The sequence below is a fragment of the Tinamus guttatus genome, unplaced genomic scaffold, assembly GCF_059628265.1.
Source record: "Tinamus guttatus ecotype Peru unplaced genomic scaffold, ASM5962826v1 Tinamus_guttatus_pri_ptg000602l, whole genome shotgun sequence".
NCBI lineage: Eukaryota > Metazoa > Chordata > Aves > Tinamiformes > Tinamidae > Tinamus > Tinamus guttatus.
The window spans coordinates 1,640,734-1,667,265 of record NW_028289136.1 but is presented as its reverse complement, the minus strand read 5'-3'; the positions used below and the strand labels follow the sequence as shown (position 1 = coordinate 1,667,265).

The following is a 26,532-nucleotide window of genomic DNA, read 5'->3' as shown; positions in this document are numbered from 1 at the left end:
CTCAGCCACCCCACCAGCTTCTTCAGTGCTAACTTAAACCCACAGAGTGTAAAATATTACAGGCTACAGCAAGACTTGCTTGTGAGAAGAAGCGAAGCTCCTCCTGCTGGGCACAGGCAGCCAGGCACGCTAAGGGAACCGGGGACGATCGGGGGGGCCACCAGACGGCACACGGCAGCCACAAGCCTCTAAGGAGCCCGGCTCAGGCACTCACCTGCTCCGGAGACGGGCACGTCTCTGCCGAGAGCCGGCACAAGGCCTCGGCCCCGCTCCTGAACCGCGGCTGCTCCCCCTCCCCTGCCCCAGCCCTCGGCGGCCGTGTCCCCTGCAGCATCCCCGGTCCTTCGTCCCCTCCCTGCCGCGGACCCACCTCAACGGCACGCAGCAGGCGACGGAGTCGGCCCCACGGCAGCGCTGCCCCGCCAGAAGCAGCCACCAGGTCCTCGCATGCCCCCCGCAGCCACCCCCACCTCCGTCTCCCCTTCCCTCTGCGCACGCCCACTCCTAAAGAAACAGTCGCCTCCGACACCTTCACCCACCTGCCCTGTCTCCGCCGCCGGGCTAAAAGCGCCCCACGCCATCAACATGGCGCCACCACCTCCCTCTCCACACCCCTTCTCTCCTCCTCCTGGCTGCTGCGCAGCGCGGGGCAGCTCGGGACCTGTAGTCCGAGCCTGGCCGCGAGGGCATGCGGCGCGCGGCTCAGCGAACTACAACTCCCATGAGGCGGCGGGGCCGGCGGGCGCCGGCCAATGGGGAGCGCGGCGGGCGAGAGGGGTGATGTCATTGCGGAGCGGGGACGCGCGTGGCTCATTGTGCTCCGCGGCGCCGCCTCCCGCTCCGCACCGGGGGCTCCGCACCGGGGGCTCCGCACCGGCCCCGGGGCCGCCGCCACCCCCGTGCCGGGGCCGCCCCGTCCCGCCCTGTCCCCTCCCGTCCCCTCCCGTCCCGCCGCCCCCGCCGCGGGGCTGCCCCGCAGCGCCCGCCCAGGAGCCGCCCCGTCCCGCTGTCCCCGCCGCGGGGGCGGCCCCGTTCCCGGCCCCGCCGCCCGCCCTCCTGCCCGCCCGCGGCTGCCAGGCTGCCCCCGCCACCGGCCGCCCGCGCCCTGCCGCCCGCCCCGTTTCATGGTCGTGGAGAGGGAGGGAGAATCCCAAGCCAGGTGAGTCCCGCACGCTCCCCCTCCCATTTCCCCCCCTTTTTTTCCCCCCTTTTTTTTCTCCCTCCCCCTTTTTATCTTTCCCCTATTTATTTATTTTTCCCTCTTTTCCTTCCCCCCCCCTTTCCTTCCCTTCCCTTCCCGCCCCAACCCGCCTGCGTGCCCCACGTATCCCTCATCTCCCTAAAGCGCTGGCGCGCGGGACGGCGCGGTGCGGGCATTGCTGCCAGGCATAACGTCGGCAATAATAATAAAAATAATAATGAAAACGATAATAGTGAGCATAACAGCAGTAGCAAACGAATAAACCGCGGTGGAGGCGCAGCATGCGGCTCACTGGTGCTCGCTGCGAAGCCCCTTAGGGCTAATAGGGACCTCGGTGGCTCTGCCAGCCCAGCTCCATGGGGTCTGGTGTGGCTTTTCCATGCGCTTTTTTTTTTTTTTTTCTTTTAGGTTCCTTTTCCCCATTTCTTGCTGTTTCCTTTAGAAACCTTTCAAGTCACTTACACAAAAAGTGCTAGATTATCAAAGCTATATATATATATATGTATGTATGTGTAAATGCAAGACATCTGGATGTTTTTCCCCTCTGTAACTGTGTTATCGCCGCTATAGCTTGTGCTTCGCCACCATCCAACTGGGCGATGCTGACAGCGGGTGCTTGTCCCGGCTCTCAGCATCCCCCAGTGCCCTTTAAACTTAATCCGCTCCAAACCCGGCTTGGAGCCACCCCGGAGAGCAGGGAAGAGTGGGCAGCGGAGCTGGGTTTTTCCCTCTTTTCCCTTCCCTCCCTGTGCTGCATATTTGCTCCTGCGCCTCTCTTGTGTAACCGACACTGCCGTGTCCTCTGGCAGAGTTTCCTTGGGATCCGCTTGCGGCCGGGTGACGCGGGGCCGAGTGACACCAGAGCGGGTGGACAATGCGGCTCCCTGTTTCCCTGGGTCGCGCTGTTGGTAAACACCCAGCACGGTGGTTGGCAGCCCGGGTGTGCGATGCCCGGTAGTTTCCAACCCCTCCGGCCAGCAGCTTCCCAGGGGATCCGTTCTGCACCCAGACCTGACGCTTATTGTTTTTTCTTCTATTCTTTTTCCTTCCTTCCTCTTTGTTACTGGCTCAAAGGAGAGGAAAAGCAGTGGACGCGGCAGTTGCCTTTGTTGGGTTGGTTCTTTTAGAAAAAAAGAAAAAAAAAAAAGTCTTGGTTTCCTGGAATGGTGCTTTCTGCTTTATTTATTTCACAAGGGAGCTGCAAAAGGCCAAGAGGCCAAGTTTTACAGCAGCAATTTCGTTAGTTACTATGCAGCCAAGGTACTGGAATTGAAGTAAAAGTACAAAAGTGATAATTTAAATGCCTGGGAGTTATTCTGAGGAATACTGGTCCAGAAGTTCTGAAGAACGAACAGGGAATCCATGGCCAGGGGCTTGTAGTTGAAGAAAGTGCTTTTATATTTATGTGCATGTATACAATAAATCAAGCAAAGACCTCAAGATACACGTGTGTTATGTTTTTCAAATTATTAGATTGGATTGGTTAGAAAGACTTCTGATAATGTTCCGTGCAGTATAGTATATAGTATAGTACAGTATACAAGTATAGTATAGTACAGCAATAAGTGGATTAAAAATGTAGCTCAGAAATTCACACTAATCATAAGCCGACGTTTTGCCTTGCAGCAACAGAAACACAGACCCGTAAAAGCTGCACAGCCCAGGAGGTGAGTGGTTGCCATGAAAAGGCAAAGGGAAGCTCCCAGGCCCTGCTGTTGAGTTCCTTAGATATTCATCCTGCAGAGACCTCAGTGTATCTGCACTTATTGGCTTAGCTCAAGAAGGCCCCGAGATGCCAACTGCTGGGAACTGGGAGACGATCCCAGAAAAGCAGTGTTATGCATTTCCTCTGCTCTTTTACATTTCTTTCCTTTTTTTTTCTTTTTTTTTTCTATTTTTTTTTTTTGTGCGTGTGTCCCCAGAATCTTATTATTGGCTGGTGCCTGAAAGGGCAGTTGAAGCTGGAGTTGCTGAATCTCTGGTCCCTTGGTCTTTTTTGCAGTAGATTTTAATCAAAGTGAGGTCAGCACGTTACTTGTGATGATGCCCTAAGTTGTGCTAAATTGTCCCCATCTCAGGCCTGTTGCAGAAGGAGGTCCAAGGCTCCCCTCGTGCGCTGGGGTGGCTCTGTGTGTCCTACATGGAGAGGGGACCATGGAGAGACAGCGCTGTATCAGACTCATGTTTTTTGGTTTTCCTCCGAAGTTTTGTTTTGTTCTCTGCCCCAATACTGAGCAAAGGGAGGACATTGGTTTTCTAGCCTGGGCGTGGGCGTCTGGTCAGGAGGAGATGGCGCTTTCTGCAAGAAGGTTGTGTCCCGAGGGGCTGAGCGATGGTTCATGGGCAGCCTTGGGAGCTGGACACCTGGAAGCCTTGAACCTGTGTTCGTTTCTCCAGCAGCCTTCCCTTGAAAGAGCTTTTCTTCTCTTCAGCCCTGGGTGAGCATGTGTTCCTACTCTTCCTGGGAGATGCCGCTGCCACCAGTGGGGGGACCTGTGGCTCTCTGAGGCGAGTGGGGGCAGCTCCTGCCTCTGGCTCTGGAGCTTCCCGAGCCCCGTCCTGGCGGTGACAGCCAGGCTGGCATCGATCTGGTGAGCTCTGCGATTTCTGGGGTACCTCCCAGGCAGGTGGATCTGCAGCTCTTGGTTGTGGTGACTGGCTTCCCTTATTTTTGCGTGAAATGCAACCGAGCAAGTAATTATAAGGTCTGGGAACTGGATAAATTGCTTAGGACAAGGCCCTGCAGTTAGAATGCAAGCTTTACTCTCAATAGATACGGAAATGGGAGCAGCAGGTGCACTAGGACTATATTTATTAGACTATAATAGTCTAGGTAGACTGTGATGCTGATGGGCTTCTGTCCCTAGCATCATTTAGATGGAGCTTGGAAGAGGGATGCGTGAGCTGCAGCCCTGCTTTGGCTGAGCATGGGCTAGATGACCTAAGACTTATTATTTCATCTTCAATTTATGTGATTTCATTCTGCAGCAAGTCACTCGGCTCCCTTGCTCCTATTCTATCAATAACTGACTAAATCTTATTTTTCATGTCTGCTTTACAGTATGAAACGGAGCTCTTGTGCATGTACAATCCTTGTGCCTTTTGGCTGGTCTCCGCTTTAATCGTGAAATCAGCTTGGGGAGATGGAGTCAAACATTCCTCAGACACTGATCTACTATGCACTATTTCCTAGTATACTTCAGACAAAGTTTAAAACACCTATTTACACTAGCATTTTTTTCCCCTCCTGGGATTAATTAGGGAATCGTTGTACAGAGGAAAAAGCTTCTAGCAAGGTCTTATTTTGCTACAGTTAGATAGAGCCTTACTGAAATCTGCTACTGTCCTGTCAAATAGCAAGAGGGTATCGTGCTTATTTTCTTTTGCTCTAGCAGAAATATTTATTTTTAGGTACTATTGAAGTAAAAGTTGACTCTAAGTATCTGAACAGTGGATATTATTATTAACTTTGAAAAGAGCAATGTGAAGGAGAAAAGAAGGAAATCTGTTGGTATGAAAAATATGAGCTTGCATGTGGCTTCTCAAGACTGTATCTTACAGACTGATCAGAGTCTTTTTAAAATAATAATAATAAAAGGTGGTGAGAGGAAAGAGTAAAAATAAAAGTTAGAGATGCCAAAGTGCCCAGCAGACAAGGAGTCCTTGGGTGACTGTGTCCCACTAAAGCCATACCCTGCGCAGTGCGGAACATCACGCAGTCCCAGCAGCTTGACCTGCTTCTCAACAGTGTTCCTCCTCATCTGGTATAAAGTTACTCAATGAAAATATACAATTTAGTTTGATGCATTAAGCAAAAGGTCAGCTAATTGAAAGGCAGCACGTGTGTGTTTCGGTATTTCTTGGTATCAAGTCCATGTGTTACTTTACAAGGGAACTGCCTGGCATCATAGAATCATAGAATCACTAAGGTTGGAAGGGACCTTTAGAGATCATCTAGTCCAACCTCCCTGCACGCACAGGGACACCTAGAGCATGGAGCACAAGATTGCGTCCAAGCAAGTTTTGAATATCTTCTGAGATGGAGATCCCTGATCCCGGTAGACTGGTGGCCAGACCAGCCTTAGCTTTGGTCTGTTGGGAACGGGAACACAATCTTTGTGACAACCAGTTGGGTGAGCTTTCCAGAGCATGTTTGACCAAGCCCCTCACATCTACAGAAAGCCAAAATACTAATTTCCATCTGCCTCCCCAGCCAAGGGTTTCCATTGCCTCCCCTTGCCCCCTGCTCTGCTGCCTCTCCCCTTTTCCCTTGGCTTTTCCCCAATGATGGACCTACCTGGCGACGGAAGGTGTTGATCTGCATTGGCTCTCAGCTTTACAAACCATCAGAGAAGACACGAAGGAGGTGGCCAGGGTGAAAGAAGAAACTGTGTTGTCAAGTCCCCCTCCCCAGGCCTTGGTTGGTGTAAAGAAATGCTTTCAGTAATAAAAGCCTGATGTGAAAAAATAATCATTAGCACCTCTGTGTGATTTAAATTTTGTTGCTTGAACTCGGAGTAATGGAAAATAGATCAGAGGCTTTTTATCTAGCAAGGTGTTAAAGGAAGGCGGCTTCGTTTCTAATTAGCGAGGAGTTCTCCATGGTGTAATCCCTTATACTCTCAAAGTCTAATGCATAGTGTTTTTATGACTGCAATGTGGATACAGCATGGGAATATTTACTTAAAATAGCCTCCTTAAAAACGTTTGTGTGCAAGACAAACTCATTAATTTGCTGCTTAATCTGAATTCTTGTTAGCGACCTCAAGAAATCCCCTTCGGGGTCTCCATGCTGAGAACAAAGCGTGGCGTTGGCTTGTTTTCCTCTTGTTTTCTGGTGACAGAAGGGAATTTTCAATTCCGCTGTCTCTGGCATGGGAGTTTTGGGCTTTATTAAGCTTGGTTAACTGAGAATGCCGGGGGGAGTCATCTTTTGCATCTATTGATTCAAACACCTGAAAAATCAATGCAGGGTAGGAGAAGCTTTCCTGCCCCATTTGGAATTCCCACTGGATCCTCTGGAGAAGGTGGGTTATTGCATCCCAACACAACAACGTTTGGGCAGGAGGATGGCGTAGCCTTTCTCTTTCCTCTTGAGATGGCGGTGGGAATATCCTCTCATTTTTGCATATCATAGAAGAGATTAAGAGAAATAACCTTATCCTCCATATTTATGCGTTTCCCCCAAAATTCATGGCATGTAGTGTCATGTGGAGAAAAAATATTGTCAGGTAAGCCTGCAGTGATGAGTTTAATTGAGATGCCAATGAAGACTGAAGTAGTCCACAGCTTTCACAAGAAAATAGGGACTGGATTTGGATTCATGTATGTCCCCAAACTCATGAGCATATGAGAGCGCAGCTGTGTTTTCAACCTTTGGTTCTGTATCCTGGTTTCCTGAGAGAAAAATGGCAAGTTTTTCAGGTTGGAAATTTAATCTAGTGATGGATTCAATGTCTGCTTCTATTTTATAGGGTTTTTTTTTGTATTTTCTCTGGCATAGCTACAAAAGGAAGAGTGTCTTCACTGTAGAGAGGTCATTTCAATAGTTTGCACCTCTGATGTTCGCTGTCTAAAACCCACTTGAGTGAAGTGAATGTCTGCACCCTCCTCCGTCACTGCTGCCCTACAGGAACAGCCGTCTCCAGCCTGCCCGTGCATCTCACATACACCTCATAAACCAAAATCCCACTGCAAGTATTTATGTTTGAGGCTGATGTAGTTATGGGGCAATTCTTGCACAATTAGGGGTCTGTTTAAAAAAAAATGCTGAGTAGCAGGTATCAGAAGCTTTAAACAGCAGAAGTTGGTGCCTGATTTCTCTTGCGTTTGTCCTCGTTCTGAACAATTTGTTCTGCCTAGTTAGGGAACTGTGCCCATTTTTTTCTTTTTTCTTTTTTTTCCAGGCCAGTATTCACACTTTTAAAATATGGTAGTAGCATTTTGCTGGAATAGATGTGCATGTGCATAGAAACTTCCCCCAAAAAAACCCAAATTCTTGTTAACTCTTGAATTCCAGCAGATGAACTGGGACTCTAGTGTTTATTCCTTTGTAGACTGAAATGGGTAAGGGATTTCTGCTCAGCCTCCTTGCAAGAGCATGTGAATGAGTTGGAAACTGCTTTATCTGTAAGAATTAGTTGGGTTTTTTTTTGTTTGTCTCTTTTACATGTGTTTCTACCTGCTGAGCATCTCCTGGATGAGTACAGTATGTTTGATTCTGAAGTTGTTTCTGCCTGCCCCTCCTCCACAGAGCTGAAGAACAAACTTAAACACATCCATACTGTGATCCTGAGATACTTCCCTGAACAGATTTTCAATATGCTTTATAATCCTTAGAAGCTACTTTTTCATCTCAGCTCTCTGGCCTTTTATGAACAGCCATCCCATTTATATTAGTGTTGCTTCTAACCTTTACTGCCTGGACCAGGAAACTACCAGGTTAAAGAACACCTTAAAGGAAGGAATCTTTTTTGCTAGGTTACTTTTCTTGGGGCCACTGATTTACTTTGCAAAAGGACAAGCAACAGGGGGCCAGAGGGGAGAAGGCCGCTACCGCAAGCATGAGCAGTTTCAGCAGCTTAAATAGTGGGTGTCAATGTGGGAAAAGAATTAAGGTGTGAATAAAACAGCAAATTTGCTTTGTAAAGGGGATAGAAATGTAAGGTGCTTAGAAACAAATAAAAAATACATCTATAAGAAAAAAATTCCCCCCAGTTACAAATTCAAAGCTGAAGAAGTTCAAAAACAGACTGAGTATTGACTCGCGCAGCTAAATAGTCAAGGAGACAAAAAATCCTTGTGGGCTGAGGTTAGTTCTGTTAGGATAAACGAAGCTGATCGTGAAATAAATATTAAATAAAGCCTGTCATTAAGTTCTGCATTTTTACAAGAGCTGTCGCCGTGGGGAGAAGAACCTGGCGCGGGTTGTTGTTTGCTGATCTCGGCTGTCAGTCAGCGGGCTGGGACGTGCCTGCATCCATACGCAGAGGAGCTGTTTTAACCGGGCCATCCTGCCGGAATGCCAAACTCTGCTGAGAAATGTGTAAAACTAAATAAAAAAATATATTCTTCTGTCTTGCTAATACTTCTTTCCCAGTAGCCCTTGTTTTGCCTGCTGGCGTTAGTTCTTGCAGATACAGGAATGCTTTAAAAATGCCTCCTTCCCGATGCAGAGTGATACTTGGGTAACTAACTTGGCTCTGGCTCTTGGTGTCCTCCAGATTCTGAGGCGTTGGTCCATTCCCGCTGCTGCCATTGGTGTGGTTTTTCTTTGGATCATTCATCTCTCTCTTTGACCACTCCAGTATCTCTCTCTTTGACCACTCCAGTATTATATTTATAGGCTGTATTTTATCATCAATTGTCAGAACTTGGGGTACAGCTTTTATCCACTGGTCCCACTTTATATTGTGAGAATAAGGAGTTATCTGCAACCCTTAGCTATGGTAATATAAAACCAGTTAAATAATACAGTTACTGGAAGAAAAAAAGGGATAAACCATTAGTGACCTGAGAAATGCCACTTCTGCAAGAAAATCTATAGGTAATGCTAGTCTCGTCTAGAAAGACCTGTTTTTTATAGGGAAGACAATTGAATTTTTCAGCATCCAACATTTTATGGATATAAGCAGGTCACTTTTAAACTTTCTGTATCCTCCATCCATAAAATTAAGATAACCTCTCAGGGATACTGTGAATATTCATCAACGTTTTACTGTGTGCTGCTGATGAAAGGCGTTATGGGCAATGTTAATGAATTGTATTTCTCAGCATCTCTGCTGCACACTGATCAGTATTTCAGACATCTCCACAGCGAGGGCTAGCAAATTCTTGACTGGACAAGAACAGGGTGACACTAACAGCTTCAATTTATGCATTTTTTTTTTCCTTTTTCCATCAAAAGACTCCAAATTAAAGTGCTGTTCACCCCACATCCTTTTTAGAAAGCGTAAATATCTTTGCAAAGGTGTTGGCTAAGGATTTATGATGTTCTGTTGGGCTTGTCCTCTTAATGGTGGAGCCTTGGCATCTCTGGTGAATTTTAGGCACCAATATTAGGTTGTCTGAGGTTAAGTGTGTTGTTACAGTAGGTCCCAGGCAGAGTCTTTGGAAGGAAATGTGCAGATTTAGAAGTGCTGTTGGAGGAGGCCGTTTATCTCCACGATTAGATGAAGGATCTGGCACTCGTATGAGGCTGATGTAGACATTTCAGTTAACTCCTCAAGGCATCACCCACTGTCCCATGTTGCTGCTTTGGGGGACTTGATGTAAGGCTTGAGTTGTCAAGTCCCTTATTAACTGGAGGATCCTCAGCCTTTACACACCTAGGGTAGGAATGTGTATTGAAGAGGTTCTGAGCACCTTCAGTGCTGGGGCCAAATGCTGAGGCTAGGAGGGCTCAGAGCCACTAAAAACCAAGGTGGGGAGGTCAGGAAATGATCTTGTGAATGAGTAGCTACAGCTGGAAATGATGGTGGGACTGCAGGGAGCAGGTGTGTGGCTGCTACAGGTGCTCTAGAGGGCTGACACTAACACTGAGTGAGCAGTCAAAATCTGGGGTCAGGCCACCTTGGTTACAGGGCAGATGCCAGTGCTTTAAGGAGAGGGAACTCGGATGCCTCTAGAAATGCCCATCAAAGTTCACCTGGTGTGGAGAAGAGGTTTGGTTGTGCAGTGTTTAGGTCTGGTCTGGGCCGATGGAGGACTGCACAGTCAATAGACCCCAGGTCCAGGCTGGGCTTCCTTCCTTTGTCTCCGAGTTATGCGCTTTTCCAGCCCTTACAATAAAAACAAAACAGCAAGTGTGCTTCCTGAATATTAATAGCAGGCTGGGTGAATGTATATTTTTGGTGTATTGTGGTGCCTTGACTCGCTGTAAACCTCTACATCTGGGATTCTGGTCTTTGTAGATATTAACCCCATCTAAATTTTATATTTTGTTAAGCAATCGTGCTGCCCTCCTCCCACCACCACAACCTCAGGCCCGTGCTTTAAATATCTGTATTGATGACAGTCAATGACTACATTAATGTTTAATGCAGCAATTTTTTCAGCTTTAGAATCTCATTCATCCGTATTGCTGCAATCGATTCCTGCAGGAAACACTGCACTAATTAGAGGAGAGGCTGATGTGCGAGCAGCACTGTGACATGTATAACCAACCTTCCTCGTTTTGAGCTTTTCATTACCTCTGGCTTATGACTTTAATTGTGTAACATGTCGAGTAGGACCTGCTATTTGTGCACTGGATGAACAAGGAGGAACTTTTCATCTGCATGTTAACGGAGCCCTGTCTGGGAAGGTGTGCCTGGGTCCAGCAGTGCTACACAGAAAAAGATAACGCTATAAATATGTGAGCAAACTTAAGGCTAGAAGTTTGGGCATTGGTAATTACAAAGATTTTTTTTTCCTCTGATAATTTCAAATGCACCTTTCAAATGGAAAGACAGGTAGTGTGATTTAGGAGGAGAATTACTGCAGAGAATGCCCTTCAGTAATCAGCATGTTCTCCTTATAGGAAGTTTGTAAATTGTGTGTCCTTCCTAAAGGGAGAATGTATTAACTGAATCTTAATAATGTTGTGACATGTATGGTGATGGGGTTATGTTGGAAAATGTTGTACGCTGAAACTAGATGCATTTGGTGTATTCCAAGATATGTATGTTGCTGAGAATACAGGTTATTCTCAAGAATTGAAGTTAAAAATTAAGGTATGAGATTTTGTAGTTCTCGTGTTTTAAGCTTGGGCTAAGATTTTGACATTTTACCCTCAAACTTCTTTATTTTTTAAAGAAAGTATCATTTTGTCTGTATCAAAATGTTTCCCAAGGCTATGTGTTTCAGTGTGTTTTCAGCTGCAAGTTCTTCTTACAAAAGACCAGCTCTTAATCACTATTTTGACTGTTTCTAGGCAAGCCTCCATACTCTCCATCATCCTTTTGCTCCTGAGTGGGAAGACCTTCCTATAAACAATCACAGCATTCCCTGAAAATACCTACAAATGTCTCATTACCCTCTTCAGGTCTCTCCTCTGACTTCCTTGCTCTCGTGATGTTTGCAAGGAGCTTGACGGCAGATTTACATCTTCAGCCTGATGGAGCTGGAACATCTTCTGTGAATCAAACTTACGGGGAATATGAGTGGTGCATGGATGGCAGACCAACATTTCTGCATAGCAATACTTTTATTGCTAAATTACTGCAAGCTTCAGGAGCCTTGCCGCGTGCTTGGCACCATGAAGTTGTATGCAGTGAAAATCTCTGTGGCCGTGCTGAGACCAAGTGGCAGATAATCGTTTATGAAGTTCTAGCTAAGTTTGAAACATTTCTTAGCTGAAGAAGCCCAAAAAGGAAATCAAGCAAGCGTCGCTTCCAGGGCTGCCGGATATTTGTGCGTGATAATGTTTCTTGGAGAAATCGTAGCTGTCTCAGAAGGGCTCGGAAGCGGCATGGAGTAGGGGTAGTTGGCACCATGCGCTGTGATAAATGGCTGCTTATGTGTTGGTGATAATTAGTGGGACGTGGGGTAGATCATTAAAGAAACGTGAAGAGTGATCAGGAGCAGGTGAATCAAGTGGAATCAAGGAGGAAGAAAGGGAAACCCCAAAGTTACAAACCGCCAAAATCGTCCTTTAACGGCGGCTTTTGAGTGGCTGCCAGTGATCCTTGATGGGATCTGTCGAGGCCAAAGAAGATGTGAAGGGCTGATGGGCTGGATTCATTCTGAAGGGAGTTTCTTCATGCTAAAAGGACTCGCTGCGGCACTTCCGCAGGAAAGAGCCGTCTTGGCAGCGCAGTCTGAGCTGGTCTGCGATGAATGACCGTGTTGTGTTGGCCGGGCTTCGGCTGGGGGGATGCCCTCTCCAGCAGGAGGAGGAGAGGGCTTAAGAAGAGGGAGGTGGATATTGTCTGTTTTAAGTTGGAAATCTGGGGTATTAAGTGTGAAGGTTTTCCAAATGCAAATGAGCTCTAAGCCTGCCAAGAGCCTCAGTGCTGCTTTTGCTGTCCAGGAACCTTTTAACCTGGTGTGTAAGGAAAAATAGTATTTTTCTTGCCATTCACTGCTCTGCCAGTTTAGCAGTGCCTGCAGAGCACTAACTTAGAACCAAAATCATTTCTCTGTATGTTTGCGGGGGGAGGTGGCACTAGGGCAGCTGGAGGAGGATTTGGACAGTTGCAGAAAGGTGGAATATGGTCTGTCCACAGTGGGAAACTGGGACAGAGACTGTGGGAAAGCTGTGGAGCTGTGAGGAGCTCCTTAGCTTCATACCTGGGCATGGACAGAGAGGAAAGAATCATCTTCTCAGTTCTGGGAGCCATAACTCTTACATAAGATTTACTACTTGAAAAGTGGCATGTCAGAACAAGGACAAAAATAGACAAAGACAAAAATGTAGAGAACACAGTGTAAGGATGGAGGAAGGTATTGAGATTGAGAATCAAAGAAGAAAGAAAAAAATGCAGACAGGAAAGAGAAGTTGGGTCAAGACGGTGCAAAGCAGTATTTGCTTCCACGCTTACTGCTTGCAAGAGTTAAATGTTGAGTAAAGTTTTCATGTTTTATCTCTGACCTTTGGAAAATGCCAGCAGGTCTCCTTCCACATGACAGACCAGAGAAGCAGTAATAATTGCTTCTAAAACACAGTACTTTTTTTTAATGATTTAAAATCTGTGCCACCTTTTGTACAGCCTGGTATGAATGCAACTCATGTCATGCTATTTGCTTGTATCTCCGTGTGCAAGCAACAAGAGAAAAGAGAAGAGCAGTCTGAGAAGCTGAAAAGCCACATGTATAGGATGAGCAACACTTGTTTTCTGAAAGACCTAAACTGATATTTAGGTTATTTTCATATTTGTGTTGCTGGATGTTGTAATAGCACAAAGAATAAACAATTTAACCTTAATACAATAATATATTTCAAATCACCACATCCTAATTCTCCCGTGCTCATTACAACAGGGATCTGGATTAGTCCTGTGATGAATTATATCAAGAGTGTTTGCAATTGTTTGCAGGACCTTATTTTGCTGCATTTGGGGCCAGCATAAAGTGGCACATCCGAAAGAGCGTGCACTGTCCTGCCTGCCTGTGTTTGAACACCCCACGAATGCAAACACGGTGTTTCCTGCAGGATCCTCGTTATCTGTCACCCTCCTGGGAAGCCTCGTTCAGCACTTTCCCAATTTCATAGCAAGCAGGAGGGAGAAGAGGGGTTATTAGCTTCCAAGAAAAGAAACTCCAACCAATTTAAGAGAGAGCTCAGAGCTGCCAGCTTTAACCCCAGGCAGTATGTGAGGCTACTGCAGAGCAGCCGGCACGGAGCAGTGACCCAAAGGAGCGGATTAGGGAGCACACAGCGAGAACTGGGATTTCCTCAGTGAAGATGAAGTTCTTCACTCCAAGAGCTACAAAAAACCCTCTTTTCTTTTCCCCTCTCTTGCAGAATACTTGCCTTTGCCCTGAGCCAATTTCTACGCCAAAAGCAATGCTTAAACTTGTCCCTTCGTATTGCACCACAAATGTGCTGCTTGTCACTTAATGCCTAAATTTCTGTGTGCAGTGTGCTGCAGTGACTGTTGTTCAGGCTGGCATTGAGCTTTGCAGCCCAGCCTGATTTGTGCTTAGCAGTTGAATGGAGACTCATGGGTCGGACATGGCTTTGCCAGGACACGCATCTCCTTTTGTCCTTCCAAAAATGGAGCATTTCCTAACTTTTGGCAGAAGTAATCCCGAAACGGCCTGGCTGTTTGTCTCCACAGGTAGCTGGCGAGTATCTTCCCAGGGTCACGGATGGTTTTTTGTCAGCCTGTTCTCTCTGAACACGTTTCTCCGTGATGCTTCCTGCCTCTTGATGCACGCCTGAGTTTCCAGCTCTCCTTAGCTGCACAGAGCTCTTGCCTTCTAGCAGTATTGGTCTGGGTATTTTCATCTCAGATCTGTCTTGTCCTTCAAATTTTCCCTGTCTTTTCATATATCCCCTATCTCCTTTCCTTATACATCCTTTCCTTGATATATCCATATATGCTTTCTTTATCCTTTCTTTATTCTCTATCCTTTATTTCTTCCTTTTTTAAACATCATCAGAAACTGCCTTGCAGGGCTTTTTTTCCCCACCAACATATATATTTTTTAAAACTTCGATATTGCAGATAAATAGTATTTCCTCTCAGTGTAATCTGTAGCAATCTGGGGTACTGCCAGCTAAACAAATATCTCCAGAGGAGCCCTGTTCCACAAGTCTTGTTGCCAATCCTGGATTCTTTACTACCGCAATAGCTTCTCCTCTGCTTCTTATCATACATGTATCAAGTGCTGCTTTAACTTGGCTAAATTTAAACTGTTGTAGACTGAAAAGAAGATTCAAAACTGAAATTCAGTTGTTCCGATGGGAATTAACTCATTGAAAATAAGTTTTTGCAAGTCTTTGCAAACTCACTATGCTCACGAAGAAGGTGGGAGAAACCAAAGATGTTGCAAATCTGCCTTTGAACTGCAAGTTGTAAGGTAGTGCTTCTGCAAAAGTTCTCAAGAGCCTTGCAGGGTGCATGGCTTTAGTCTCACCTCCCTGTGCTGGAGCAGTAAGGCTCTGGTGTCTTTAACAGGATAGCTAGCTAGCTGAAAGCCTTAGGAGGGAATTCTTTGCTTTACTGAGCAAAAACACCTTATGTTCAGTTTTGAATTGCAAATAATCTTCCTTTTGGATGGACTGCTGCCCATTCTCTTAAAGAACAAATGGTGGCACTTTGAATTATTTTGTATAAAATTAGGGAGCTGCAAGAAACAAATAAAGATAAGATGTTTGGCATCAGCATCCAGGCACGAGGACAGTCTGTTTGTTGCGTGCCACTTCCTTTGAAAAGCCATTTCCTAAAGAAAAATGTCAGAGGATATATGTATTCCAGAAGCTGATGGTGCATCTTTTCCGTGACTGAAACACTTTTTTACAAAAATCTTGCAGCATCATCTTGTCAAGCCTTGGAAACCTGCGTGTAACGAGCTGGCAGTTGCCTCAGGACCGAGCCTCCTAGTCAGGAGACAGACACTTACTGCATCGCATCCCTGAGGTGCTGAGGGCTGAAACTGTCGTGTTTACTCTGTCCTCGTGCACTGCCAAGCAACTCCAGCCTCATAGCAGCCTTCTCACTTGTATTATTATTATTTTTTTAAATTTTCCTTTGTTTTTCTCAGCCTAGCTCTTTTTTTTAAAAAAAAATCCCCTTTTGTCCCATTCTTGCCCTCTTCCAGCCTCCACCCACTTGTGTAGGAATTCCGAAAGGCTCCAGACCCCGAGCAGCCGCAGGGCTGGCTGTGCTCGCTAGCACCCTTGGAGGGAAGGGATGCCGGGTGCTGAAGGGTGTCCTGGCCCATCACTCTGTGTGGGAAGGCCCCATGCTCTGTCTTTCTGTCTGATTTTCTAAGCTGGAGCCTCCTTGTCTCTTGCACTGTGCTGGTAGCTCCGGTGATTTTAGCAACCTCAGTATTTCCTCCCTGAGATGTTGTTTGGGGTAAGGGTTAACGTATGAGGGCTCTACAAGAGTGTGTGTTAGTAAATGCTGGTCACCTGGAGATGCTGGTATTGACAGCTCTTGCCCTTGGTGTGCACACACACATCTTTTGAGGGGCTTGAAATCTCAGTGAAAACTCAGGAGCTTGTGTTTTTCATTAGGGGAAGGGCTGCCTTCCAGCAAATCACATGTGTGCCGTTGTGCAACTTCTGGTGTCCCACATGCCATCGAGACAGGAGGGAAGCGTGGAACAAACACTCCCAACCCTCAGAGGAGCAGTGCTTGCAACATCCCGGAATAACAGTTTTCCTTAGGGCCCCCTTGACCCTCTGAGACAAACGGCCTTGCTTGGAGCTGGGTACCAAAGAGAAGACTTGCAGGAGGTGACGGGCTGTGAGCAAACGGCACTGAACAAGGCCCCTTGGGGAAAGGGGTAACATAAATCTGGTAAATCTGTCATGTGGATGTCCTGGACCTCCCAGCGTTTTAGCACCCAGCCAAAGAACAAAAGGCAGTGCAGAACTGCTGGAAAAAAGCAGGGCTGGTTACAGCCAAATTACCTCCTGTCTCTATGCACTAAACCTCTTCTCATAAAACTTATTTATTCTGAAATGTGTTTATTTTTAGTTGAAATTTATTTAATCTCGGTCATGCAGCTTCCATTGTTGGATGAGGACAAGAAATGCTACCATGATGCTGAGTTTCCCTGGGCACTCAGAAATGGGAGAGGAAATTTGGGATGCTGCACAGTCCCCTTGACGGTGCCTCCCACATCTCCCCTGAGATCCTAGCAGTTAATTCAGCACCATCTCTTTGGCAGGCAAGAAGTCACCACAAATAAAAGCACATGGGTCTCATTACCTGGGCCTGCATGTCCACTTAACGCTGGATTGCCTGTATTCACTGACTTTCAGATGTTCCTTTAGTAAATCACATTTTTCCTGGGAAAAGCAGCTATTTGTATAGAATGTGCAGCAGGTTTGGGAATGATTGCTAGGAAAGCAGTCCTTTCTCATCAGGAAAAGAAGAAAAGGCATTTTGTCTTTTTTCTTTCCTCCAAAACACACCAGCCAGAGAGTCAGGAATTTTCATTTGCCATGACAACCCGTGAAACTGCAGAGCTATGTGATTTCTCTACCCTTCCTATGATTTGATCTTTTTTTAAAGGCCATGCTGCTCACAGAGTTGGGAAACATCAGGTGTTATTTGTTTTTCTCATGTAGATTAGGCAGAACTTAATTGGCCTGTTTGCTTGGGAGCGTAGAGAGCGGAGGGATATTGATATTTACATGAGTCACATTAAGAGCAGTGTCTTAGCTCAGAATTGCTGTATTGTACTGAAATCTCGGGGATTTTTTGCTCCAATATGTTGGGGACTCCCATTAGCATGGGAGTCTGAGCATTTCTCCTTAACCAAAAGGCCTGGTTCGCTGTTATCCTCAGCGCGCTCGAGTCCCCCCGTTTACCCCGACGTTTAGAAATTCGCTGCCTTCTGCTGAGGAGTTTCCCCGGGGCACCAAATATAGATTCAAAACAGAAAAACCCAAGAGCTGCTCTGTTGCTAAGGAACAAAAATATAAATGATCTGTGTGCGTTTCTGTGGCTGGGCAGGGACAGCATGAGGCCCACGGCCGAGTGGGAGCTGCTCACTTCAAGTAAGCGGAAAGAAACCTTTTTGTTTGTATTTTTTTTTCTAATATCGTAATACCGAAGAGGTCGAAATTTCTGTAGGCCAGGACATAAATGTTTTTCCTAGCTCTGTGAAGAGACCTGTGGTATCCTTATAAAATCTTATTCAGGAGCCATCCTCATATGAAATGACCATTATGGAGATGCTAATTATGGGAAAGATGCTTTTCCATATTAATGAAACTTTGGGATGTGTCTGTAAAGACCAGGAATTGGGGAATTTTGGGATCGATTTTGTGGCATTAGTCCTGCTTCGTTACCTCTGTTTCAGCTGGGAGCAGCTTTTTCAAAAACTGTGAAGTCGCCCTGAATTTTTGCTGGTGTGATTGAGAGCACAGGGAAATGTGGGCTTGGGGTTGGCCCCCAATTAGGCCGTGAGCCTGGTGGTTGTGCTCCCCTTCTGCACCCCTCCTGTCTGGAGCTTTTCGATTTACACCTCAGGGCAACACGTGGCTGAAGGCCACCTTGTGTGTATGCAATTCTGCATGCTCAGGACGTGACCATATGGCTAAAATGTGGTTTCTTTATGGAAGCTTATAGCAGGTTCTGCATTGCCTCAGCGGGCGCTCGGTGCAATGCAGAGAGCAGAAACACCCGTCATTCCAAACCTGATTTTTTTAACTGCACCGCTCCGTTTAGTGTAGGAGTAAAGGGGAGCACAGAGCAGTTAAATGACTTGTTGAAGGTTGTGCACAGAGACCAGAGGGGAGAGCAGCCCCGGGCACCGCGGAGCTCCAGGCTCCGGTTCCGTCTCCAGCCGCTGGGAAGATGCTGTCCCCAAATGCAGAAGGCCATGACTTTAGTCATGTTACCTGCTCCAGGCTAATTCCTGCTCTAAGAGAATTTTGTGCTTGTTGCTGGAGAAAACTTCCTCAAGGAATTGCCTTGGAAAAGCTTCATTACTGAGGTTATTAGTGCAAGTGCAAAAACATGTTTTTGTTGTTCTTACAGCTTGTACAGCGCACACACTGTTCTTGCAGCTGTAGCATCTTGGCTTTTACGGTTTTGCCTTCGAGTTTTATGCTATTTTAAGAGAAGTACTAAAACAAACACATGTAACTGTCTAGTAGGACAACCTATATCTATCTGCTCTTTGGAGATCTGGAGATACAAAGCATGCTGAATTGGAGATAAATGAATAATGGATGCTGTGCCTGCTCCTCCAGAGATGTGGCTGTCTCAACGTGTGCACGGTAAAGTGCATGATGTCAAGGCTGGTGTGCGAGACAGGCAGTGACTTTTATCTTTCTTGTTAGCTCTTTTCTTTCCTGATGGTATTCCTAATTTATTATTATTTCTCTGGCAAGCTGCTACCTGTTGCCCGAAAAGGTGCCTTTAGATCTGCTGCCTGTCTCAAGTCTCAGAGCCAGCAGCCAAAAGATATTTATTTTTTTTCCTTTTGAACAAGCAGCGGCTGTCGTCTTGATACAGCAGCAACAGCTTTTGGCTTTTGGTTGTTACACTAAGTAACAAAATTCCTTTGCCTTTCCTCTACTTTTATGGTGTCCCTTTGCAAGCCTGAATTTTAATTTGCCTGATCCAAAAACCTCTCAGCGATGCCACAACTTGCCTTTGGGGTGTTGCTCAACTGTCCCTCTTGTTGCTTCTGCCTGTCCCTCTTGCTGAATGTGGGTTGGTGATGGTCACCACTAGCAAAGACCTTGCCGTCTGTGTGGCAGGTCGCTGTTAACCCTCTCTCTGTGTGATCACAGACAGCACCGTGGGTCCCAGTCACTTCGTGGTTTATTTGTGCCCATTTTTGGTTGCGGTGACCTGGGGTAACTTCAGGGTTATTTAGCCAAAACCGATGACTTTGTGCTGAAGCAGTGAGGAGCACTCACAAGATGCCATTGCAGCCTGCAGCCCCCAAGGACACCCGTCCACCCTGTCTTCCTCCAGCTCATGCTATAGATGCTTGTAGTGTTGGAAGACCTTGATTTGCCATGAACAAGGGTCTGTTTGCTGTCTGCGCCATCACTTAGTCAACATAACTGAGCTGTGAAGCCCTCAGGCGTGTTCAGCAGTTGTTCCCAATGTAGCTTCATTGCCTCTACGCAAAGAAAAAAATACTCTTTCTCACTGGGGCTGCACCAAAGACCTCCTTCACCACAATAATCTCCTGGGGAACATGAGGTTTTGGTTTCCTTGCTTATATCCCAGACCATGAGCCAACATTTGGGCTGATATTCATGGTGTATCTGTAGCATAAACCTTCCCCAAGGAGGTGGTGGTACTGGTTTTATGTTGGTGGCTACCTGTAGGTGACCAATGGCATTATACGTAGGGCAGATTTCTCCCAGGAGAAGCTCCACTGGGCATCTCCAGCTAGCACAGCTCAGATAAATACGCGCTTGTGCCAATGCTTGTGATTAACATCTTTTACTTGGTTTCATTGCTGATGTTCTGAAAGTTCAGCTGTGTTGAGCTAATAGACTTGCGCCACAGAGGTCACCGTTAATTGTGACATTTTTATGTCACATTTATGTGACATTTTTATGACACCAATGCCTTGGTGGAAATCTGTGCGGCTGCTAGAGTCAGCAAGGAAAGATTTTTTAGGTGAGACCAAATGTGAGGATATCTGACTGGTCCAAGCTTTCAGATACCTCCATGCTGTAAAACAAGCAAAGGCCTGCGCTTGTGACAGGGCCCCTACCCTCAGCGACACGTGGGGCCTGGGCACCCACCTGTGGGGTCCAAGTGAACCAGGGCAGCTCGTGGAAGACCCAAAACCACATGGCCCTTGGTGCTGGCCTAGCATGTCCTGCTGTCGTGTGGCTTTGCCCACCTACTGGCAGCAACCTGGGCATTGAAAGTAAGGATAGATAAGGCTTAACAGCCAGTTATTTTTGCTAGGTTTGGCAGAAGTGGTGAAAAAACTAGTAAATCACAAGCTTACTTGAACAGCAATCAAGAGGTGGGATTAGCAGAGCTTATTTTTTATGGTTAAAAAGCGTTTTTACAAAACAAAACCCTATTAGCAGAAATTTTTGTTCTTTCATACCACAGCCTCTGGGCCAATCAAAACAAGAAGATCAACAGCAGTGAGTGTCACTGTAGCTAAAATTCAAAAAACATGTTGGACACAGTTTGGTCTATATAAATATCTAATGCGTTCCATCGTATTTCACAAAACATTTATGGGACCTGATGTCACCCATTAGTGACATGCTTACGTTTATGCTATTGCCACATTTGTGGTCACAGTGCTCTTACAAATATTTTTGGTTATGAGCACTTTTCTAGTATCTTATCAAAAACCTTGGTGTCATGTGGAGACTAATCTTGCAAGCGTTTTATGAGAGTTCAGTCACCCGGTGTCACAATATCTTTATGTATAGCTGCCACCCCGCTCCAGAAATGTGCCAACCCAGCAGCTCATGGATCATGAGACTTCATGAGACTGCCTTGCCTTTTACCCAGTCACCACGCAGGTTTTTTTGTACACCAAGGGTGACTCATTCCTAGTTCTGCTTTGCCAGCCTGTGGACTTTACAACCAGCTCCTTTCTGAGTGGAGCTGGAGTCCAGGGAGACCTCGCATGGGCACCAACATGGAGAGCTCACGTGGAGCTAGAGCTGTGCTTGCTTTAGGGCTCCAAAAGATGGACTAATTCTCACCTAACTGATGATGGTTTCTCCATTTCAGTGGCCAGGTCACAGTCTGGAGCAGAAATGTCTTAGCCCATCCCCTTTGGGAGCAGGGAGATTTGGACGCTCTGTGTCCCTTGGGAACTGCACCATGATCAGAAGGAAGAAGAAAGAGGAGGTGGCGGGAGCTGGCGTTGCTGCTTCTCCCTTTGGCTTACCCATGGTGGGGTGGCAACCTCTTAGGAAACAGCTTTGTGAAGCAAAGCTTTATCCCTCACTGCAGAGAATTGGCCATGCAAATCTTTCCTGGCTTTTCCATGCAAAACACATTCCAGTTAGTGTTTGGCTGCAGCTTTTAGAAAAATCTTCCCATATTTCTCTTTTTTGTCCTTGGGGAAGAGGCTGTTGTTTTTGAGTAGATAAAAACGGCATTTTTGGCTGGATTTCTGGCGATGCAGTTTTCCACATTTGTAAGTCTGCCTCTCTGCTGTGCCGGCTGATTTTTTTTTAACCTCTTCCATGTCAGCACCGTAGAGTTGTCATACTGCATCCCGTGGCTGAATGGCTTGCTCAGACGTGACCCAAAACAACACATTGCACTGAGCATGCAGTGCTGGCTCTCCATGTTCACGTGTGTCTTGAAAAATGTTTGCATATTTAGGTGGCATGGACTGAATTTTCATTCTGTAGTCTGAATCCAGATCATGTCAGGAAGTGAAGTGTTGCTGCCATCCTTGAAAACATTTTTCCTCACATTGGACGTGTGCTGGGAGCACTTTTTTTGCGTGTAGCTTGGCCAGCTGCTAATACAGAACTGTGGTTTTGCACTTCAGCATTTTTTTTTCGATTCTATGGAAAGAAAAAGTTATTTTGCAAGTTCTCTCTCTCTCTCTCTTATGTGTCTTCCCTAACGAACACAGGATTTAGCAGTAACTGATCTATGTGAGCAAAATCGATCGATGATTAGTAGTTTAAGCTTCAGATGTACCTAATGGATTTTAACTTGCTTTCTGTATGTGATATTTTGCTCTTCCAAAGGCTTTTGCATTTGCAGATACTGAAATGTTTTTGCCAATGTCAGTGAGCCTCCCATCTCTGCAGAAGATGGGAAGGTTGAATGAGGAAAGGGGACCACGGCAGCTGGGATTTACCTGATCGTTCACGGAGGGTCTTTGGTGGGGCTGAGACAAGAGTAGCCCCCCTACCTCTTGGGGATGTGTTGATCCCAAACACTCCTTACACTCCCACCATCTGACAAAAAAATGACTGGGGACATATGTTAATCCTGCTCTTGATACTGCCAGAGCCCCCCAGAAAACTTCACCTGGTGGTGACATGGGCACAAATTTGTTTTGGCATCAGGACAAAGCAAAGTGTGAAAGACTGAAGATTGCTCCTAAATGTGAGATTTGTGGCCTAGAGCCCTAGGATACCACACGCAAACCGAAACAGCAGGCTGCAGTCAAGTTATTTCTGATAATTAAAAAAAAAATATTTGATGCCAAGTGGGCCCGTGGCAAAGCTGGGCCCTCTCGTGTCGAGTGTGGGCATCACAGCCGAGCATCCTGTCCTGCTGAGTGCTCATGCTGAAGGGAAGAGCTGGGCTCCCGTCCCAGCCGTTTCATCTGCAGTGATACCAATGCACTGGTTACCTGTTGGTTTATGGTGACGTGCATAACCCTTGATCACTCAGTTGCTCCTTAGTGCACACACAGCTCCTGGGAGCCACGTAACGTGTGAACCCAGATCTGACCAAAGAAGTTTGGTGAGTTGCAAATTTTCCCTGGTGTGCGAAGGAGGTAAGGGGAGAGGTGATGTGCTCTGCCCTGTCATTAAATCAAATTATTCATTTAAAAATATCTATATATTTATTGAGGTTTGTCCCAAAATACTATTTTTTCCATCTGGAAAGACCATGTGCAAGTTGCAGATTTTTTTTTTTTTAAAAAAACAAGATTTGCCTGTACATTTTTGATCATGGACAGCTGATTACCAAATCCCAACCAGTTTCTGCGCATAGGGAAGTCCTTGGAAAGGTCATGGACTTGCAGTGCCTGCATTTGTCGCCAGTCAAGCTGTAAACTCATGACACCCTGAACGTGCTGCATTCCCTAAACTCAAACAAATAGTCTACAGGAAGTGCATGTGCTTAATAAACACGAACTGGGCTTCTACCTGGGAAACCCTACTTAGAGTTATGGGATTTCTGCGCTTGGGACCTTTCTTCCATCCTGCTCTCTCTGCAAGAGGGACCCTCTTTAAGGAAGAACAGGGGTTCATGCTGGCTGGGAAATGCTCTCCTGGATGCCTGGGATGGGAAGGGGATGGGAAAGGCCAGACTCTGCAGGCAGCTTGTTCACAGAGGGGACAGGAGCTGGGAACTTGCTTGGCAATTGCAAAGAGTCTCTTTGGGTTGGCAGGTGTTCTCAAAATGGAAGATTTTATCCTGTGTTATGTAATGCAACAGCAGGTCCAGATCCAAGTTCCTGGCAACTTCTTGCAAGGAATAATTTTTCTAGTTGAAATACTAGCCTTAGCTTTGAATTTCCTGGCTCATATAATAAATATATTCAAAATTATATGTGTATACATAACTGCTACTGTTTGAAATTCAGTGGTTTAGGTAAATTATCTTTTGTTTGTAGCTGTTGGATGATGAAGAGCTGAAAATCTCTGTTCAATGAGGATTATATAAATGCATCAAGACTAATTAAAGATAGAGTAGATAGAAGAGATTGCAGATTTTGTGTGTGTGTGTGTTGAATTGAAGCAATAGACTTTCAAAATACCATGAGGATGTGAGTTGGGATAGAGCTGTGGACTAGAATTCAAATTATCTGGTCCTGGCTTCATCTGTGGTATGTTGTAGTCCAAAGAAATAGATGACTTAATTTAGTGCCTCATTTTCACCCTTAATCACCTCATGTGAAGAGTCTTTGTAGTGTAGCTTGGGTGTGGATAGCCAGGTGTGACTTCAGACTAAATTAAACATGCTCTGGTAATGCACAAACCATGGGTCATCAGCAAGACATGGTGATAAAACCTTCTGACATTTCCCAAGACTGCAGGAAGGGAGAAACCTCTAGGTGAGAGTGATGTGGGGAGAAGAATATGCCCCTCTCTGTCATCTATGCTGTTTCCTGGCCCAGAAGATGTAGGAACTGCTGCTCCATGGACTCATGAGCTTCCATAATGGGACTAACTTCCCAAGGAGGTTTATCTACAGCAAGTTTTATCTGTTTTGCTAGTCCAAAAGAAGGTACTCTCTCAGATATAAAAGCTTTTTAGCTTCAGATTAAGGCCCCTGTATACCTTGTTTCCCCAACACAAGTTATCTTGTGGTCATCAAGGAGAGGAAAAGAAAGGCAGAGGCTGGCACACTTTGTGGGCAGCCTGAGCAAATCTGTTCTTTTGAAGCCTCCAGCTTTACTTCTGACTTCATAAGGCAAAGTGACGAGCAAACTCATCATCGTAGAGCCTGCTCGTCAGGCCTACGGGGGAACAGTCTGCCTCAAGCAACAGCATTGAGGGAGAAATACCAGAGATTTCTTGATGTCAGCTATCTAAAGACCTCGCTCAAAGTTGCTGAGGATTTAGTGCAGTGTTAGCTGAGGTTCCACAAAGGTTGATGCTAATATAGAAGTTGATGAAGGACAAAGGAGAGTTTTATCACTCCGAAGTGATTAATGTTTCCTAGATAACTTTGAATCTTTCCCTTTTGCTTCTGCCACTTGTTTTCTACAGGCACTAAGTAGGGCATGGGCAGAGCCTGTCTGGTGTCATGCAGTCAGAGATCAGGAGGAACCTTCTGTTGCCTTCCAAATCCATGGGTGAGAAAATACTGAAAAAAAAAATAGTTTAGATGGTAGAAAATGAGAAACACTGGGAAGTAAACCGAATTGAGTCTGGGAGAACTGATAGAGCAAAGAATGGAGCAAATACAGGGAGAGTAAATTGTGTTGGGGAATAAACTGAAACATACCTGGAAATTATATTCCCTGGAGCATGTAGCTATTGCAGATTACAATTCCTTGCCACACGTCACCTGAGGAACAGGAGTAGCAGATGGGAGTGTATCTTGTTCTTCCGCTTGCTGGGGGGACACTGAAGACCCCACAGCAGGATAAAACAAAAGGCCACGTCCTGCCAACCATGCTCACAGGAAAGTTTCTAGTGGTTAAGATGCTGGGTGAACTGGGAAGGCCAATGCATTTCTGTTAGCATGTTAGTAACGAGGGAGAAGGTGGTGGTGTTTAGTCCCATCTGTCCGCTCCGCTTCCCAAATTGCTTTTCCCTTTTCATTTTTGCTGCCATTCCCCCCTCCTCTGCCTCCACTTCCACTGCAGCCCTTTGTGCTGCTTCAGTTCTGGTGTCATGGCTCATCACGTTGTCTCCTCTGTGGCCCTGGCTTGTCTTCCAGTTCTGAGTTAGTAACATGAATGATTACTCTTGGAGCCTAACGAGAGGGATCAGACATGACTCTAGGGCATATCTGAGCCCTTTAACATTTGTGAATGTAAAGCTTAAAGATCTGCCACGGAAGTTTATTTTTAAGCTTCCTGAGAAGATAAATTTGAACGTTGGCTTGTTTAGGGCATAAATAATATAACTGAAATTACTCCAAGGAGCAATGCCCTCGAGGCTTTGAAGAATCCCAGGGATAATTATCCAGCGCTTGTAATCCCAGGGAGAATTATCCAGCTTTTAATGGATGATCACGTTTTTCCTCACATTGGCTAGTCTGAAAGCTTGAAACTGTATATTAATATTAACCCTTGATTTGATTTTAAGAGTAGCGTAAATGTTTTTGTCATGTGATTATTGTCCAATACCAGGAAATATAAAAATAAAATTATTGTGCAAAATATAAACCCTAAAAAAACAAAGAACATTTTTAGAACTTGTTCATATGAGGTCTCATTTTCACCATGTTGAGAGGTGGTGCAAGCTGTTTAGTTCCTGCCTGCTAGAGCACGGCCAGGCTAGAGCATCCTCCAACTCACCTCCCCCGGTGATGTTTCACCAGGGACCGGAGCTGCGGCTCGGCAGAGCTGTCACCAGCAGTGCAGTTTGGCCCTGGTGAGATGAGGTGGCCACGTGGTGACTCATGTACCCGCACACCATCAGCTGATGTGATGCAGAGGATTAGTCACTGCTGGTGCTGATTACCCTTTCACAGGCTCCCGAAGGACCAAGGGTCACGCAGGCAAAGCAGCTGAATCCGTCCTCCCCCTCTCCTGCCGCTGGTTTGCAGGAGACTCTTGGTACCGTCTCGGCGTGCTCCTCACCAGACTGGCTCATATCAGGATAAAATACCCCGTTTTATCCTGAATTCTCTGACTGCCCTTGCTCTTTGGTTGCAAGCCCTGTTGTGCAGTGGGACTGGACCTGTCGTGTCCGGTGTGTCTGGTGTCCTGCTGCATGGTGGTAGCTCCCTCTTCAGCAGCTCCAGAGGAGCCTTCCAAACCATCTGGGGTTTATTGAGGAGCTGAAACTCTTCACCCTATTCTTTATTTTCTTCCTGTTCTCCTTATTCCTCTTATTT

General features: G+C 46.0%; 1 protein-coding gene across 1 annotated transcript in view; it reads left to right on the top strand.

The window, feature by feature from the left end:
* Positions 1 to 1,094: 1,094 nt before the first annotated feature.
* The window catches only part of RAB30 (RAB30, member RAS oncogene family), a 36,001-nt gene continuing 10,563 nt past the window's right edge, over positions 1,095 to 26,532 (top strand). The window contains exon 1 of the mRNA XM_088534987.1: positions 1,095 to 1,159. The gene's annotated coding sequence lies outside the window, so the exon portion shown is untranslated. The remainder of the gene's footprint in view (positions 1,160 to 26,532) is intronic.